A 19713-nucleotide genomic window follows, 5' to 3' on the forward strand; every position below is an offset into this window, starting at 1 on the left:
ATTATCTTTATATAGAATTTCATATTTCGTTTCCATGGTGATGACCAAGAACCTCTCTCTTTCTACCTAAGCTCTATCCAAGGCAGTCACAACCACTCCTTATCAACCACCAGGCCAGGCCCCACAGAGGGCTCTGTGATGCAGAGCAGCTGCACTGAGAGATGAGATTCTGGTGAGGAAGAAAGGTAGGATTTTTGTTTTGTTTTATACCAGAGTGCATGTGGGCGTGAGAGGGAGAGAAAGGGGGAAAGTACCCCCTGCTGGGTTTGGTCATGCAGCACTCCCCTTTCCTTTTTTCCTCCTGGGAATGCACACATGTGCCCAGCATATTTTTCAAGTTGCTGGGCCTGATACTGGTACCTTGGTCGGCCTTGTGGGATCCCCACCCCCACCCCCCCATAGTATTTAACTGCTGCACCACTAGGCTGATCCAAGAAAGGTAAAGGGTTTTAAAAGCTAAGGAGGAAGAGGTGGAAGTTCAGTGTGAAATGCAGTGGGGTAGAGGGGAGTTTCTGTGATAAACGAGGAGACTACAGGGGAAGAGAAGCTGTACTTATTGGGAGCTCCTATGCCTAGGTACTGCGCTAATGAACTAAACACTGGAATCCAGCTAGAATTTTATGAAGGATACACAAGATACGGGGTAACTTTTGACAGCTCTGGCTCCCAAAAAGGAGAGAATAGAAAAGAAAGGAATGGGGCCAGAAGTTCCAAACACACACTGCCTTTAAATGTAAACTGGACATACAAGGCTCTCCTTTAGATGTGGTATACTGAAGGTATATATAGTCAGTAAATACCAGAATATTAGGATGGGAAGAATTAACAAGTTACACTTCCTACTAACCAATTAAACATGACCTTAAATATCTGAAATACTCTACAGTAGGTTTTTGAGTACCTCTTCTTTTCAATGTGCTTGAAACTGAATTATGTTTGCACTGAAACGAATGTCATAGAAATAATCCAATCCTCTCATTTTAAAAATAAAACACTGAGGCCCTACATTTTCATACAAGGAAAAGTCATCCTCAAGGGTCATAATATGAATAAAATTCCAATTAATTTTAAGCTAATCCTAAATGTGGGCTATGCAGCAGGTCCTTTATCTGTAAAGCCTGAGTTAGGTGCCCTCTGAAATACTCCTACCACCTCTGAAACACAGCACTCCTCACATGGAGCTGTACCTGCTCTGCTGGTCTGCCCGTCTCCTCTACTACACTGTGAGTGACTGAGCACAGAAACCTCATCGCAGTCATCTCTGCACGCCCAACACATACCTTAGTGTTGATACAAGGTGAACAAGCACAACACGTGTACTGGAGAAACAGAGTAAACAGCCATAGGGGGTTCTTGGATCTTTTAGCCATTGATACCTACTTACCAACAAAAGCACAGAAATTAGACAGTCCATAAAAAGTCTGAATTTGTTGCTGAGAAGTGGGACAGGCTCGAGGAAGGGCAATACTTTGAGGTGTGTCCTAAACTAACTGTAACATTCACTGGTGACTCCTGGTGTATACAGAAGTGCTTTCATGTAAACAAGCTCTTTAGCATGCTGCACAAGTGTACACTGATACTTCTTTGCATGAACAAAAAATACCACTGTGTCAAAAGAAGAAAAGATTCAAGTAGGTTCAAGTAGGCACACAATGAATAATTAAGAATAAATTCTTTTTTTTTTGGAGAGGTTTTTGCTATAGGGCATGTGTACTCGCCAGAAAGACAGAGAGAGACAGAAAGTGAGAAATCACCCCCCCAGAGGGTATGGCCACACCACAATCCCTTCTCCTCCGTACTCCTCTTGGGATCTTGGGCACGTATGCACATGCGTCCAGCGTGACTTTACACCACCAGGTCTGGGGCTTGAACCGCGGTTGACTACATGGGAGTCCAGAGACATAGCCATGATGCCAACTGCTGGTCCCAAGAATAAATTCTAAGTTTCATTTCTAGTAATAGCCAAACAGCTCTAATTGGATCAATCCTCCTACAGAATATATACTCCAAAAAAAAAAAAAAAAAAAAAGAAAAATCATCCAAGGGCTCTGGAAGGAACTGAGAAGAGTCAGATACAGGAGAGTTTGACATTTGAAAGACGGAAATAGGACCAGACCAGTTGCATTTCCCATCTTTGGGGCTTTTTGCCTGAAGGTGAGCTCCAGTTCATGCCACCAGGGCAAAAAACTTGGATTAGAAACCTAGTGTCTTAATGCCATGAAGAACCAGAGAACAGAGTATAGATAAGCACAGCAGCTTTAAAGTGAGGAGAAAGGGCTAGCAGATGGGATGGTGGTTAAGGTACTGGACTCCCACAAGGCTGACTGTGGTTTAAGTGCCAGACTTGGTGGCTTGCTTTCTCACTTTCCTTCTCTCTCTCTCTCTCTGATGACTATACCTAGTTAAAAAAAAATAAAAACGATATTAATAATAAAATAATTTTAAAATAAAATAATTTAAAAAATAAAGTGAAGGGAGAACCCTAAAAAGACAGAACCAAAGAAAGGGGGCTCTAAATTCTGTCTATAATGTCTATCCAAATCTCTGGTTGGCTCCTGAGCCATACACTGGTGAAGCCTAAATAAAATGACCTCAAATTATAACTCACTGAAGAAAAGACAGAGTTTGCAGGTTGAGTTGAGTTGTGATAACTTACCTAATTAAAACAAAAACACCATAGTATTTGCTACAACCTATCAGAATTCAGAGATACTATAAACATACTCATCACAATGGGCAAGAAATCTCTCCAATGAATCAGCATTAGAAAACAGAAAAACATGTCCCACACACCAGAAGAAGGTATCCATAGAGACTGATGCTGGAATAAAGAGATGTTGAAATTAGCAAGACAAAGATTTTAAAGCAGTTTTATAACTGTGCTCAATGAGGTAATGTAAAACATGCTCATAATAAGAGAAAAGATGGAAAGAGAAATCTCAGCACAGAATAGGAACTATTAATAAAAGGACCAAATAAAAAAATCTAAGATGAAAAAATAGAACATTAGAAATAAATTCAATGTATGGGCTTATAGCAGACCAAAGATTATATAAGTAAGGTTTCCAAAAACATGTAGAAAAATGGACTCTTTAGAAGTATAGATTTCAGTGCAAAAACTTTTTGCAATTCATGCATAGTATTTTCCCAGTACACATTTTTCATGAGCTTTTTGAAGATCCCTCATGTAAACGTCAATAAGCTTGAAGATGCATCAACGGATTATCTGATCTGAATAACAGGACAAATTTTTGAAAACATGAACAGATCTTCAGGAACCCAAGGGACAAAAGGGATGGGGTATCCTTGTAGAGACATGACCAGAAAGAAAAAGAAGGCCCACAGAAGCAGACGTGTTTATACACACTTGGGCAGGAAGTTAAGGTAGGTCTTGCCTGTAATGGCAGGAATCCTACTTTCTTATTTAGAGTGAGAAAAATGTACATGGTTGAGGTCAGAAGCTTGAGAAGAGTATCTTACATAGGGAGAAGAGTGGGGGAAGCTACAGAGAAATACAGCTAGGGATCTCTAAAAAGATACAAGGATCACTGGAGGGCCCATTTAAACTTGACTCAACAGCCCAAATTTTCACTATGTGGGCTGGCCTTCACTCTTAAATCATACTTTTTTTTGTATGTGTCTCTACTTTCATATTCTTTACCAATCCTTTTTCCTCGGTATATGAGAAAACAAACAAATACAGTAGTCCCGCCCTTTTCGATAGGGCCTATGTTCCCCAGTGGATGCTTGAAACTGCAGGTTAGCACACACCTGCTACTAAGATACAGCTAGTAAGTGACAAACGGGTTGATAGCATATACGGTGTGGATACACTGACCAAAACGAAGATGCATGTTCCAGGTGTGATTTCATCACTCTTCTCAGAAAGGCATGCATTCAAACTTATAAACTGTTTATTCCTAAAATCTTCCATTTAGTATTTTTGTACTAGACATGGGCAATTGAAACTGCATAAAGTCATACAGAGAACACTGTGTAATCCATTCTAAAGGCTGCTCTGTGCTGCTATTGCACCTTTACTCTTCAATTTTCTCGAGTAGCATAAATTTTAGCATTTCCATTTCTTTTTACCTTCCACATGGCTTAAAAAATCTTAAAAATGAACTATTATAAACATTAAGGAAAGAACAGGAACTAGTGTAAAAAGACCGGACCAAACATCTGTTAACATTGTGCCATATATACTTTGAAACAGTTGAGGTAAGATACAGCTAAGCATGTATTACTTTCATTTCACTAATATTTTACATTTTAACCTACAAGAATGACAATCACACCTATGATTCAAGCAAACATCATCCTGAAATTATACTGTATTAACTGCATGCAAGTTTTTGCACCTTCTTCCATACATATGTCATAAAAATGCTTTCTTTAATTTTCAGTTTTTGTAATAATGCATCATTTTCTAAATACCCTTAGCAACTTGTCTTTTGTGTTTATATTTTTGAAATTAGTATTCGTACTTATAAATTTTTTATTATTGTACAGTATTCCACTGCAAGAATAAAAAAAAATCACAGTGAATGTGTATTTCTGCTTTGAGTACCACTGCTATCTTAACAAGATTAAGTCTCCAATCTATAAACATGATCTGTCTCCCATTTACGTCACCTTTAATTTCTTCTAGCAATGTCTTGTAGTCTGCAGTGTGCAAGATTTGTGTCTCCTTCAATATATTTATCCCTAAATATTTTAACTCTTTTTGACAACCCTCCTTTTCTAGGGTGCATGTGCTCACCAAAGAGAGACAGAGAAAGAGAGCGAGAGAAAGAGAAATCACCCCCAGGGGGATGGCCATGCAGCAATCCCCTCAGGATTTTGGGCACATATATACATGTACCCAGCATGACTTTTAAGCCACCAGGTTTGGAACTCAAACTGCACAATTGACTATGTGGGATATAGCCGCCTTAACCTCCAATCCACCTTTGGCTCTGATGCTATTTTAAATGGATTTTTTAAATTCCTTTTTTGATTATATATAGGTAGTCTACAAAAATACTTTTTTTTTAGATTTTTGTTGTTGTTGTTGTTGTTTTTGCTATAGGGCATGTATGCTCGCTAGACAGACAGTAAGTGAGAAATCTCCCCCCAGAGAGGAAGGTCATGCCACAATCCTTTCTCCTCCATTCTCCTTTTAGGATTTTGGGCACATACGCCAATGCACCTGGCATAAGTTTTAAGCCACTGGGTCTGGAACTTAAATCACAGTCAACTACGCGGGAGACCAGAGACTAATTATTACGCCATCTGCTGGTCCTTATGTTGTATTTGTTATGTTCATTTTTTTATCGTGGAACCTTGCTGAATCTGTTTATTAGCTCTAAAAGAGTTAATTTGTGTGTGTTTTCTTTAGGATTTTCTACATATAGACCATGGCATCTGTGAGTAAAACGTTTTAATTCTTCCTTTGTAATTTGATTGTTTATTTCTTATTCTCATCTAAATGCTCCAGTTACAATTTCTAGTACAGTGTTAAACAGAAGTGTTGAAAGTATCCTTGTCTTTCCTTTCTTAGGAGAAAAGCTTTTAGTCTTTCACCACTGAATAAGGTTAGTGCTGGGTTTTTCATGTATAGTTTTTATCATGTTGAGAAACTTTCCTCTTATTCTTAGTTTTTTAAAAATGCTTTTGTCATTAAAGGGTGTTGAATTTTGGCAAACACTTTTTTCTGAACCAGTTGAGATGATCACGAAAGATTTTTTCTTTCATTCTATTAATATATTACATTGATCAAGTTTTATATATTGACATAGACTTACATTCCTGAAAGACAGCTCACTTTTAATATACTACTAGTTGGTTTACTAGTATATTGTTAAGGAATTTTAAGTCTACATTGATTAGGAATACTGGTTATGGTTTTCTTTTCTTACAGGTCTCTGGCTTGGGATCACCCCTGGGGGGATGGTCACACTGTAACATTAGACACATAGAATAAATTAAGTCATGTTCAGTTATCTTCATTTTTCTTGAAAAATTTTTATGAGGAATGGCATTAATTCTTTAAACCTTGTATAGACTACTTTTGTTAGGTCATCTAATCTTGGGCTTTTTTTTGTTGGGAGATTTTTGATTACTGATTTAATCCCCATGAATTGCAGGTCTATTCAGATTTTTGTCTGAGTCATTTTGTTAACTTTGGTGGTTTTTTGCCTGTTTGATGGTAACTTGATGGCAAGGCGCTGTTGATGGCATTGCCTTACAGTCCTTTGTATTTAGTGGTAACAGCCCTCTTTTCTTTTTCCTCCTTTGTCACTTTTCTCTTTCTGCCTTTTCTGTCACTTTTCTTCTTCCTCCTTTGCAAATTTAGCTAAAATTTTATCAATTTTGTTGATTTCTTCAAATAACTAACTTCTGGTTATGCTAGTAGTATTCTATTGTTTTAAATTCTCTTTATTTATATTACAGTGTTTACACCAATAAATTGGTTAACCTAAATGATACAAAGGCAAATTTATAAAAAAAAATCCTAAATTTGCATGCACTTAAAAACATAACTTTAAAAAAAAATCAAAACTGATAGAACTAAAAGGAGAAATAGTCAAAACCACAATTACAAAGATCCACTTTCTCTCCTAGTAATCAATCAATTCAAGAAGAAAAGCCATCAGCAAGGATGTAGAAGACTTAACAACATTAACCCACTGGACTTAGTCAACATTTATAGAACAACCTATACAAGAACAGGCTATGGATTCTCTTCATAAGTGTACATGATTCATCAACATAAACCATATTTTGAGTCAGTTAAAGACATCTTAGTAAGTTTAAAAGATCTGAATTATACAAAGTATGTTCCCTAACAACAAAGATAGCTAGAGATCAAAATCAGAAAGATAGCTTAAAAAAGTTCCCAAATATTATGACTCAAACAACATACTTCAATAATGCACAGGGCAAAAGAAGCAATTAAAAGGGAAATTAGAATGCATTTTGAAATGAAATTTAATCAAACACAGTGTATCAAAATTTATAGGTTACAGTTGAATAGGATTTAAAGGTAAACATAGTATTTCATGCTCATATTATAAAAGAAGTAGTAAAATCAAGTTCCCAATTTACTAACATTACAAAAGGAAAGCGATAAACAAAAAAAAAGCAGAAAGGAATAAAAAGAAAGAAAATATAAAACAAAATTAATGAAAATAAAAAGCTGGTTCTTCATAAATGATAAAAATCAATCCACTTAATTCTTTTTTTGAGAGAGAGATTTTTGCTGCAAGGTGCCTATGCTTGCCAAAGAGAGACAGAAAGAGAAAAATCATCCTTGGGAGGATGGTCACACCACAAACCCTTCTCCGCCATTCTCCCCTTGAGATCTTGGGCATGCATACACACACTCCTGGCACAATTTTAAGCCATCATGTCTGGGACTCAAATCACAGTCGACTATGTGGAATTCTAGAGTCATAACCACTTCAGCTGGTTATAATCACCTCAATCAAATTAATTCTGATAAATTCAACAATTGGGGACCAGCAAATGGACTCTCACATAGCCAACTGTGGTTTAAGTCCTGAACCAGGCAATTTAAAACTCACGCTGGGCACATGTGCTTGTGTGCCCAAGATCCAAAAGGAGAATGGAGAAGGGATTGCGGCCAACCTGCCCCCCAGTGAGTTCTCACTTTGTGTCTCTCTGAATCTCTCTTCTTCTCTGGCAAGTGTATGAACCCTGTAGCAAAAAAATCAATAATTAGATGAAATTTTAAAAATTTCTTCAAATATATACAAACTATCAAGCCTCATTCAAAACAAACAGGTAACTAGAATTACCCTATATACCTTATAGAAACTAAGTTTCTTTAGCCTTGACCTAGAGGATTTCACAGAAGAATTTTGTCACACATTAAAAAAGATACATGCCAATGCTATACAAATACTTACAAAATAGAGAAGAAAAGGGACACAACCCATTTCCAGTGTCCAAAATTATCAAAATTCCAAAAGCAGATAATACATGAAAAGCAGGGGCAAACATCTCTCATGAATATAGATATATCCATAATAAAATATTAAGAAATCTGGCACTATATAAAAAATTATAGCATTTTGTGACTGTTCTAGATTTATTCTAGGTATGCAAGACTGATGTAATGTACAAAAATCAATATGATTCATCACATTAACAAAGTAAAAAAGAAACACCATGGTTATCTCAAATACAGAAAAGATTCAGCAGAATCTTCAGTATCCATTCATAATAAAAATATTCAGAAAACTAGGAATAGTAGAAAATTTTGTCATGAAGGATGGCATGCATCCTAAAACTACAACTAAGATTATAATCAATGAGGGAAATAAAAACACTCTAAGACTGGAAAAATGCAATGTTTGTTCTCACCATTTCTATTAGGTCATCAGGAAAGCCATGACACATTTTTGCATAGAAAAACAGAAAAATATATCATGATGTCCCAACAACCTAATTCATAGCATTATTCTGGAGATGCTAGTCAGTACAATAATGCAAGATGAAATAATTGAAAGATCATAGAGATCGGAAATAGGCACCACAATCACCTACGTAGCATTATCTCCTAAAATATTTTTTTCAAAAAGGTATAAGATCTATTGGGTGGTTGGAAAAGTCATGATATAGTTTTCTATGTGTTTCTATGCAAAAATGTGTCACTTTCTCAACAACTCAATAGTTAGTTTGGTTATATAAATAAGATGGACACACACACAATTTCTACTTGAAGACCTATTTGTCTCTATTTCTTTTAGCCAATACATCACATACAAAATGTTCAGCAAAAAAAATTACATTACATACTAAAAGACAACACAGCTTAAAACAAAAGCATCACAACTAGATTCAGGTATGTAATTACGAGACCAGGAATTTAAATAATCTATGATCAAGATAATGAGGGTTTTAATGAAAAAAGTATACTACATGTAAGAATAACTAGGTAATACTAGAAGAGTGACAGTAACTCTGAGAAAGAATAATAATAAAAAAGACTGAATTCTAAAATGCTGTAATAAAAATTAAGAATGTTTTTGACGGGGACCAGCAGGTGGCATACTGGTTAAGGTGCTGGACTCCCACATGGCTGACCGCAGTTTGAGTCCTGTAACCATGGTGGCTTGAAACTAATGCAGGGTGCATGTGTGTGTATACCCCAAATCCAAGAGAATAGAGGAGAAGAATTGCATGGCCATCCCCTTTGGGGGGTAACTTCTCACTTTCTGTCTGTCTGTCTAGCGAGTGCACACTCCCTCTAACAAAAATCTCTTTAAAAAAGAATGCTTTGCGGGACCAGCAAGTGGCATGGTGGTTAAGGTGCTGGAATTCCCACATGGCTGATGGCAGTTCGAGTCCTGGACAGGATGGCTTGCTTTCTAACTCTCCCTCTCTCACTCTGTCTTTCTCTGGCCAAATTCATGTGATCAATAACAATCATAAATAAATAGATAAACCTTTTTTTAAAAAAAAGAATGCTTTTGATGAACTCATCAATAATGTGGACACAGCCAGTGAGCTTGACGAAATGCCAATGAAAACTTTCAGGCCAGCCTGTGGTGTGGTGATTAAGGTAGATGGATACCAGACCCAGGAGCTTGAGAAACTTGTGAGGTACGTGGGCATACTTGCCCAAAATCTTGACAGAAGGGAGAAAGAAGAGAATGGACTGTGGTATGAACATGCCCCGTGGAGATGTGGTCTCTCACTCTCATTCTCACTGTTTTTCTCTCTCATTTTGACAAGTACACCACTTACCGTCTGGTCAAAAAGAAAAAAATAAGAGAAAAAAAAAATGGAAATTTCCAAAAGGAAAATGCAAACAAAGGAAAAAAAGAAAAACAAACAAACAAAAAGAAGAAGAAAAATAAGAGAGTAGTCAGAAACTATAGTACAATTATAAAAGATGTAACACATGTAACAGGAAAACCAAAATGTCAAATGAGAACAAAAGAAGTATTTTGAGCAATGATGACTGCAGATTTTCCACATCCAATGGCAGACACCAAGGCACAAATTCAGGCAGCTGAGGGAACACCAAACGATACACATCTCATCCACACCTATAGCTACGTCATGCTCAGTAACTAAAATAAGGCTGGAGCAGCTCAACAGCAGTATCCTATTACTTGTGGGTACTGGTTAAGGTGCTGGACTCCCACATGGTTGACCGCAGTTTGAGTTCTGTAACCATGGTGGCTTGAAACTAATGCAGGGTACACGTTTTAGACATCCAGGTGCTGCCCAAAACTGTGGATAGTACTGAGCCTTACACATACTCATTTTTCCTATTCATATATATAAGAAAGTGTAATTTATAAATTAGGCACATTAAGAGATTAATATCAATAACTAATAAGAATAAAAGAATTATAACAATATAGTGTGGGTCAGCAGGTGGCATGGTGGTTAAGGCACTGGACTCCCAGAGTCAACCATGGTCTGAAGTCCCAGACCCAGCAGCTTGATTCCCAGACACAGGGCACATGTGTGTGTATGCCCCAAATCCCAAGAGGAGGCGAGAAGGGACTGCGGTGTGGTCATCCTCCTGCGGGCGGGGGGATGACTTCTCATTGCTGCTCTCTCTGTCTCTCTGGAGAACACATGTACTTGGCAAAATCTTAAAGTTATGTGAATGTATTCTCTCTCTCTCTAAACATCTTATACTGTATTCATGTATTTTTGGACCTCAGCCACAGGCAATTGAAACTGTAGAAAGTAAAACCAAGAATGGGTTAGGGGGGAGGATGTTCACTGTATTTATTTAACAAAATGCACTGGTGAGCAAGGAAAATTATCAGAGATAAAGAAGGGCATTACATGATGATCAAGGGGCCAATCCTGCTTACAAGATTTTAGAGGAATCCTTAGTGTGTACGTGTCTAACACCAGAGAGTCAAAATACATGAGGCAAAAACTGACAGAACTGCAAGGAGAAACAGATGAATCTACTATTATAGTTGAAGATTTCAACAACCTTCTATCAGTAACTGACAGATCCAGCAGTTAAGGACAAAATCAAGCTGAACAGTGCCATCAATCAACTAGATCTAACCTACTTTTATAGAATATTTTACACAACAGCAGAATATATAATTTTTCCCAAACTCACACAGAACACTCACCAAGAGACCATATTCTTGGCTAAAAAGCATACCATAGCAAATTTAAAAAATAAAATTCATATAAAAGTATGCTTTTAGACCACAATGGGATTAAATTAGGTACCAATAATAAAAACAGAAAAATTCCAAAAATATTTGTAAATACTTCACTTCTAAGTAACACATGCATCAAAGAAGTATCAAGAAAAAAATTTAAATAGTTTTTCTTTTAGAGAGAAATTTCTGCTGTAGGGCACATGCACTAACCCAAGAGACAGAGACAGAGAGACAGAAAATGAGAATCATCCCTCCAAGGGGGGATGGTAACACCACAATCACAATCCCTTCTCCTCCATTCTTGGCTCAGGATTTCGGGCCTGCACACACATGAACCTGGCATGAGTTTTCAGCCACCCGGTCTAGGACTCAAACTCTGGTCAACTCTGTGGGAGTCTAGTGACATAACCATAACAACATCTGCTGGTCTTAAAATTTAAAATATTTTTAACTGAACAAAAATGAATATACAACATCAAAATCTATGGGATACAAGCCAAAAGCAATCATTAGAGGAAAATTTTAGTACTGAATAAATAAACTACAAAAAGAAAGACCTGAACAAATAATCGAAGCTTCCAGTTTAGGAAATTAGAAGACCAAATTATATCCAGAGTAGGGAGAAGAAAAGGAATAATAAGGGCCAGATGGTAGTATGGTGGTTAAGGTAACTGGATCTCACATGGCCAGCTCTGCAGGTTGATCTGCTAGCTTCAGATACTATGAGGAGCATGTGTGTGTGGAAGGCCAAAATCCCAAAGGGAGGGAGAGATGGAGGAGGTGAGATTGCAGTGTCACAGCCCCCCATAGTGAGTGTCTTCACTTTCTCTTTCACTCTCTGTCTTTTGCCAGGAAGTACTCATTCCTTCCAGCAAATTAGAAAACACACACACAAAAAGGTGAATGCTCGCGTGCACACACACACATGTGCACACACACACACCCAAAGAAAAAGAACAAAAATTAAAGCAGAAATAAGTTAAATTAAAAATCAATAAAAACGACAAAATCAAAAGGTGTATTTTTGAAAAGATCAATAAAAGTGATGAGCCTCTACATATGTTAAGTTGGAACTGCATTCTATCAATTGCATTAGTGTTTGCTTTGCAGATGCTATTATGTGGAATAAAAATGAATGTTTTCATCAATGCATGTACTACTGTTATTGCAATGTTATTAAATTATTACCTAAACCAGCGATAACCCTCTTTCTTAAGCTTTCTTCCAGTCAGTATTTTCCCCACCACTGTCGGACTAAAATGCTAATTCTCATTTCTTTTCATCTATAGAATTCACACTTCTCTTCCTCTTTGCCTTTGTTGTACTTACTGAGGTCTCTGCCACAGAGCATTCATCACTGCAGCTATCTCTAACTTAGGTTCTTGTCTTTTCCAGATGTTTCTCCCTCAAGTCTATATCGACCAAATTTAAAAACACCCAGTGGGGCCAGCAGGTACCGTGGTGGTTAAGGTGCTACATTCCCACAAGGCTGACCATGGTTTGATCCTGGACCAGGTGGCTTGAAAATCACAACAAATAAATGGATAAATAAATGAATAAAATGTTAAAAAAAATCCAATGACCTCATGTCATTTTCTTACTTCAGGATCTATAATTCTGGCAAAGAGATCAAGTAAACACAGGAGCTAACTGTTCAAGAAGCTGCACTATACTGGGACCAGCAGTTAGCGTAACGGCTATGTTGCTGAACTCCCATGTAGTCGACCACAGTTCAAGTCCCAGATCCAGTGGCTTAAACTCATACCGGGACACATGTGCATGCGTGCCCAAGATCCCTAGAGGAGAAAGGAGGAGAAGGGATTGTGGCATGGCCATCTGCCTAGGGGGTGATTACTCACTTTCTGTCTGTCTTTCTGTCTGTCTGTCTCTGTCTTTCTGGCGAGTGCAAGTGCCCTACAGCAAAACAAAACAAAACGAAACAAAAAAGAAAACCTCTCCAAAAAAAAAAAACAGAAGCTGCACAAGCTGCTCTATACTAACAGGCCACCTCTCCATTCCACACCCAGTGTTCATCCACCATGGATCCTGACTCCTCCAGTCAGTGTATCTTCATGCACTTCACTAGTAACTATTTTTTCTTGCACTATTTTCCCTTTCTGAAATTTCATATTTTCATCAATTTCAATCCTATATTTCCCATAAATGCATTTTTGCCCACAAATTATTCCAAACCCAGAGAAGTCATACCTTAGAAGTTAAACTAAATTAATCTTAGAGAAAAATAATAAGAAAAAAACAAAATCAGGTGGAAGAATGGACCTTCATTCCTCTGTGAAAGAATAAAGAATACTGATAATAACGTGTAGTATTTTTAGTCACTTTATAATACAATTATCTAAAGCAAGATATAATTGCCATGTATTGTGATGTTCATTTATATTTGTGAAAGCAAAATGTAAGCTAATGGCATAAAGAACGGAAAGGAGAAATGAAAATATGCTGATGCTTATGATGGAGTCAGCATAACCCAAGGAAGTACATCGTGTATATCTCAAATTCTACAACCCCGCAACAATAAAATATAGACACACAGCTCACAAGAGCACAGAAACAACGTAGAATCTTATTTTATTTTATTTTATTTTATTTTTTTCAATAAATCCAGAAAAGGGTGGGACAGCAGCTAGGATAATAGTTACATTGCTGGACTCCCACATACTTGACTGTAGTTCAAGTCCTGGCTTAAAACTCCCCATGGGGGGACCAGAAGTTGGCATAATGGCTATGTCACTAGACTCTCATGTAGTCAACTGCAGTTCGAGTCCCTGACCCAGTGGCTCTTAAACTCACGCCAGGTGCGTATGCATGTGTGCCCAAGATCCCGAGAGGATAATAGAGAAGAAGGGATTGTGGCGTGGCCATCCCCCGTGGGTGTGTGTGTGTGTGTGTGTGTGGTGTGGTGTGGTGGTGGTGATTTCTCGCTTTCTGTCTCTCTGCACAGACTCTATAGCAGAAATCTCTCTAAAAAAAAAATAAATAAATCCAAAAGAAAGTAGACAAAAAATACAAAGACCAAGTACAAAAATAGCAACATGGTACAAACCTAACTATATCAATAAGTAAATTAAATAAGGATAGGTTATACATTCCATTAAAAAGCATATGTTATCTAAGAACACAGGAATAAGAACAAGAAGCAACTATATGTTGGCTATAAGAAAATTCATATAAATATGACTGACAAAGATTAAAGGTAAAATGATGGCAAACATTATGCAAAATCAAAGAGGAAGTTTAAGTACTTACATTAATATCAGGCAAAATAGATTTCAAAACAAAAATTAATGCCATGGATATAGAGGAAAATTTCATAATGATGAATAGGTAAATTCACTAAGAATGATTTCAAGTCTAAATGTGTACAGAGCTATCAATGAAGCTTCAAAATATGTAAGGCAAAACTGAAGAGATAAACAAATACAAAAATTATAATTGAGATTTTAGCAATCCTTTTTCAGTAACTGATAGAATAAGTAGAAAATTAGTAATAAAACAGAAGACAGGAACAACTCTATCAATCATCTTGATCTAATGGACAAACACTTTATGCAATAAAAGCGGAATATTGATGTTTTTTAAGTGTATAAAAAACATAAACCAACTAAAACATTTTCTGGGCCACAAAGCAAACCTTGACAAATTTAGAAAGATTAAAATCATATAGAGTATGTTTTCCAACCACAAGGTAATTAAATTGGGAAAAAAAATCTATATTAAATAATACTCTTCTAAATAACCCTTGTATTAAGGAATCACAAGGGAAAATTAAAAATATTTTGAAATGAAAACTCAATATTTCAAAATTTGGAAAGCATGACTAACAGTCCTTGGAGAAAAACTAATAGCATTAAGTGCTTATATGTTAGAAAATTAGAAAGGTCTCAAAACAATCATCTTAGCTTGCACTTAAAGAAATTAAATAGGAAAATAAGCTTAAAAGTAGCAGATAAATAAATAATAAAAAACAGAATTAATTAATTTGAACAACAAAGCAACAGAGAAAGAGAAATTTAGAGTTTGTTCTTTAAAAACAACAAATGACAAAAAACCCAGTAACACTGATAAACCTTTTGGGAAAACACAAATTATCGGTATCAAGAATAAAAGAGTTCATCACTATAGATACTACAAACATTAAAATAATATAAGGGAAATTCAGACATTTTCAAGAGAATAAATTAGAACATAAAGATGACAGATTCCTGGAAAGACACAAAATACCAAAATTCATTTGAGAAAAAATAGATAATCACAGTAATGCCATAACTACTAAAGAAAATGAATTCATAGCTAAAAACTTCTCTAAAAAAGACTGAATTCCAGGTTCAGGTAGCTTCACTGGTAAAGTAAGGAATAAGTAATACAAATTCTACACATACAATTCTATAAAAATCAAGAAGGGAAAATGTTCCACCTTATTTTTAAAAAGCAAACATGCTCCTAAAATAAAAATCATACAAAGATATTTTAGGAAAAGATGACAAAACTATATTATTCATGATTTAAGAAAGCAAAAATCCTTTAGAAACACACTGTAGGGGGCAGGAAGTGAAGTGGAGGTTAAGGTACTAGACCCTATATGTCTAACAGCGGTTTGAGTCCCAGACCCAGCAGCTTGAAAAACAAATGTGCATGTGTGCATGCTCATCCAAAATTCCGAGAGGGAATATAAAAGAAGAGATTGCAGTGTGGCCATCTCCCCTGGGAGGTTCTCTCTCTCTCTCTCTCTCTCTCGGGAAAGCATGTGGCCTATAACATACACACACACGCATATACACATGTATTAAATTGAGCCATATATACTAAGTGTAACATATTATGAACAGGTGGGTTTTTCCCCAAGAATATAAGGTTAATGTAACACACACCAAAAAAAATCAATGTAATTCATCATTTAAAAAAATATTTTTTTGGAAGAGGTTTTTGCTATAGGGCACATGCGCTCGCCAGACAGACAGAGAGAGAGAGAACCACGGTTGACTACATGGGAGTCCAACAATGTAACCATTATGCCATCTGCAGGTCCCAATGTAGGGCTTTTTTGTTTGTTTATTTGTTTGTTTTTTAATACCACCTGTAGTAGGTTGAAGTTCTATTCCTAATTTACTGATAGTTTTTTTTTATTATAAACATGTGTTGAAGGGTTTTTTTTAATCATAAACATGTGTTGAATTTTGTTATAAGCTTTTTCTGCATGTATCGCAATAATCATATGACTTCTCCTTTGTATTCTATTAATGAATTGGGACCAGCAGATGGCATAATGGTTATGTTGCTGGACTCCCACATAGATGACTGTAGTTCAAGTCCCAGACCTGGCTTAAAACTCATGCTAGGCACATGTGCATATGGTGCCCCAAATCCCAAGAGAAGAATGGAGGAGAAGGGATTGTGATGTGGCCATCCCCCCAGGGTGTGATTTCTCAATTGCTGTCTCTCTGTCTGTCTCTGTCTTTCTGGTGAATGCATGTGTCCTAAAGCAAAAATCTCTCAAACAAATTGTATCCATATTGCTGTTCTATAACTTATTATATAGAAATAATTTTATGCTTAGAGAAGACTAATAAAAATAGTACATGTGGCAACCAAAAACCCTTTTCACATCTTCCCCAAATGTGAACATCTTATGTAGCTATAACACAGTAATCAAAACTAAGAATTTAATATCTTTGTTTAACAATATTGTTAACTACACCAACTTTATTAAGATTTTTTTTTTCCCCAGTAATGTCCAGGAGCCCACACTGTAACTTAGTTATCAATTTACCTAAGATAGAATGTGTATTCAGATAATTGCAAGTAATCTACATAAAAGGGTACAATTACTGAGTTTTATTATCTTGTATTAATAGACTATCAAGTCAATATAAAAAAATCAATTGTTTTTCAGGAGCCCACACTGCAATTTAGCTATCATGCTTTCTCCAATCAGTGAGTATTCTACCACCTTTCTTGGTCTATCATGAGGGTGACAATTTTTTTTATTTTAAATCTTTTTAAAATTATTAAATGTAACTTATTTACATTTAATCATGTCTACAGTGTACAACATTTCTTTTTCCAGCACAAATACCATGCATGTCAGTCAAGCCAAAGATATTACTCTATACCTTATCAGCAAATAGCTTCTCATTTTTTGTCAATTAAGCATACTTTTACTTGTTTATTCTTTCCCCTTCCCCCCTCTCCCTTCCATACTAAACTTTTTTCACATTTTATTAATTCACAAAATATCTTAAACTAAAAATATTTGTATGCTGTGACAATATTTTTTAAGTTTATTTCTTCCATAAGAGAGAGACAAGGGGTAGAAGGAGAGAGACAAGAGACAGGTACCCTCAACAGGTCTTCATTCCACAACCCACCCCCAGCCTCAGCCAGCCAGGAACATGGGTGTGTACACAAACAACACCCAGTGTGTGCAGAAAGGCCTCAGGATGTGAACTGAGGACCTTCCCATGTGGTCTCAGCATGGTGGAGCATGACTGCTGCTGGCCTGAGGCTGACATTTTTGAAGTTATCTGGCCAGGTATTTTGAAGAATATTTCTTCATGTGGGTTCTTTGGGTTTTCTTTCTTTCTTTCTTTCTCTCTCTCTCGCTCTCTCTCTCTCTCTCTCTCGCTCTCTCTCTCTCTCTCTCTCGCTCTCTCTCTCTCTCTCTCTCGCTCTCTCTCTCTCTCTCTCTCGCTCTCTCTCTCTCTCTCTCTCCCTCCCTCCCTCCCTCCCTTCCTTCCTTCCTTCCTTCCTTTTCTGATAAAAAAAAAGTTTTGCCATGGGGGATGTGCACTCTCCAGAGAAAGAGAGACATGGAAAGTGAAAATCAACCTCCAGAGAGGGTAGCTATGTCTCAATCCCTTCTCCTTCATTCTCCTCTCAGGATTTTATGCAGGCATGCATGTACACACATATGCCCGGCCTGAGTTTCAAGTTACCAAGTCTGGGACTCGAACCACGGATGGCCACCATGGGAGTCCAGCACCTTAACCACCATACCACCTGATGGCCCCTCAGGTTTTCTTAGGATTATACTGAGGTTATGCATTTTGGGGAAGAACACTACAACAGTGATATGGCCATCTTAGAGCATCATATCATGAGTTATGTAAAGTAAAATTGTGTTTATTTACCTAAGATATAATGTGTATTCAGATAACTGCAAGTAATCTATATAAAAGGGTACAAGTGAGTTTTACTATCTTGTATTAATGGACTATCAAGTCAATATAAAAAAATCAATTGTATTTTTATATACTGAGAGCAAACAAAGTTAAAATGAACTTCTCACATCAGAAGATAGAAAATATTTAAATTACGAAACATTACTGAGGGAATTTAAAGACCACCTACGTAAATGGGAAGACTCAGTAGGTTCATGGATCTGAAGGCTCATGGCTCAGATGCCAGTTCTCCCTGAATCTACGTCTAGAGTCCACAGATTCAACAGAAAATCGCAAAAAACCCACAGGACTGACAAACTGAGCATAAAACCTATACGGAAATCTATATGAAAATCTGTCTAGTTAACCTCACAGTATAAAACATCTTGCCCAAAATCTTAAAGCTTGAATGTACTGAAAGGACCATAATTTGTTTTTAATTGTGAAAGAATATGTGCACTTGTCAGAGACAGAAACAGACAGACACAGAAAGAGGGAAAAGGCACTTCACAATAGGGTGTGATCATATAACTACCCTTTGTCCATTTCTCTAATGCATTAAGCTTTTGGGCACATATGCAGTGCACACACCTGGCGTCTGTCTGTCTTCCTTGTTTTTAAGAATCATTTATTTCATTTTATTTATTACTACTATTATTATTTTTAATTTGACCAGAAAGAGGTGGGGGTGGGTAGTGAGAAAGCAAACCACCAGGTCTAAGACTCAAACAATGGTCAACCACATGGGAGTCCATCATCTTAACCACCATGTCACATGCCAATCTACCTGGAGTGCTTTTCAAGTCTCTGGGCTGGGATCCAAACCACAGTCATCCATGTGAGATCTCATTCTCTTAACCACTAGGCTTACATACCAACCTAAAGCAGTAATGTTTACATGTGGATAAAACAGCTGTCCATCCAGGACCAGAGCCCCATCAGGCACATCCAGTACTATGCTCTTTAGAGGGTCAAACCACACTGCTTAGAATCCAGAATACTTCACCTGGGGAAAGATTTAGATTACCCTAAAGATACCAGCATGCCTAGATGTACCTTCATCTCTAGCCTTGGCATATTATACAGAAAAATAATCAATAATCCTTTAAAAATAAATCTATAAAAATATACTTCCCAAAGTTTATTAATAAAAACATAATAAAAAATAGCTGACCTTAGAGATGAATTAACCTCTAATGAGTAAGTCACATTATTTTAAAGACAAAGGTCCTATAAATGTGTTTGAATTTGTAAATTACTTCCTAACTTATACTATTCAGAGCACTAGGATTTACACTGAATTCATTAAAATAGCGACTGGCATCAGGCTGGTTCTTGTAACTAATTTCTTTTTTGGGGGGGGGGGGGGGGGTTTT

General features: G+C 36.7%; 1 protein-coding gene and 1 long non-coding RNA gene across 7 annotated transcripts in view; one reads left to right on the plus strand and one right to left on the minus strand.

Moving 5' to 3' along the window:
• AKT3 (AKT serine/threonine kinase 3) overlaps window positions 1-19713 on the minus strand; it is a 335945-nt gene that overhangs the window by 30481 nt on the left and 285751 nt on the right. The gene's annotated exons all lie outside the window — the stretch shown is intronic.
• LOC102474014 (uncharacterized) overlaps window positions 73-19713 on the plus strand; it is a 23165-nt gene continuing 3524 nt past the window's right edge. Inside the window, exons 1-4 of the long non-coding RNA XR_335783.1 lie at window positions 73-185; window positions 5381-5408; window positions 5543-5576; window positions 17071-17111. This is a non-coding gene — a long non-coding RNA (uncharacterized LOC102474014). The remainder of the gene's footprint in view (window positions 186-5380; window positions 5409-5542; window positions 5577-17070; window positions 17112-19713) is intronic.

Source organism: Tupaia chinensis, unplaced genomic scaffold (genome assembly GCF_000334495.1).
Source record: "Tupaia chinensis unplaced genomic scaffold, TupChi_1.0 Scaffold000532_1, whole genome shotgun sequence".
NCBI classification, from domain to species: domain Eukaryota; kingdom Metazoa; phylum Chordata; class Mammalia; order Scandentia; family Tupaiidae; genus Tupaia; species Tupaia belangeri.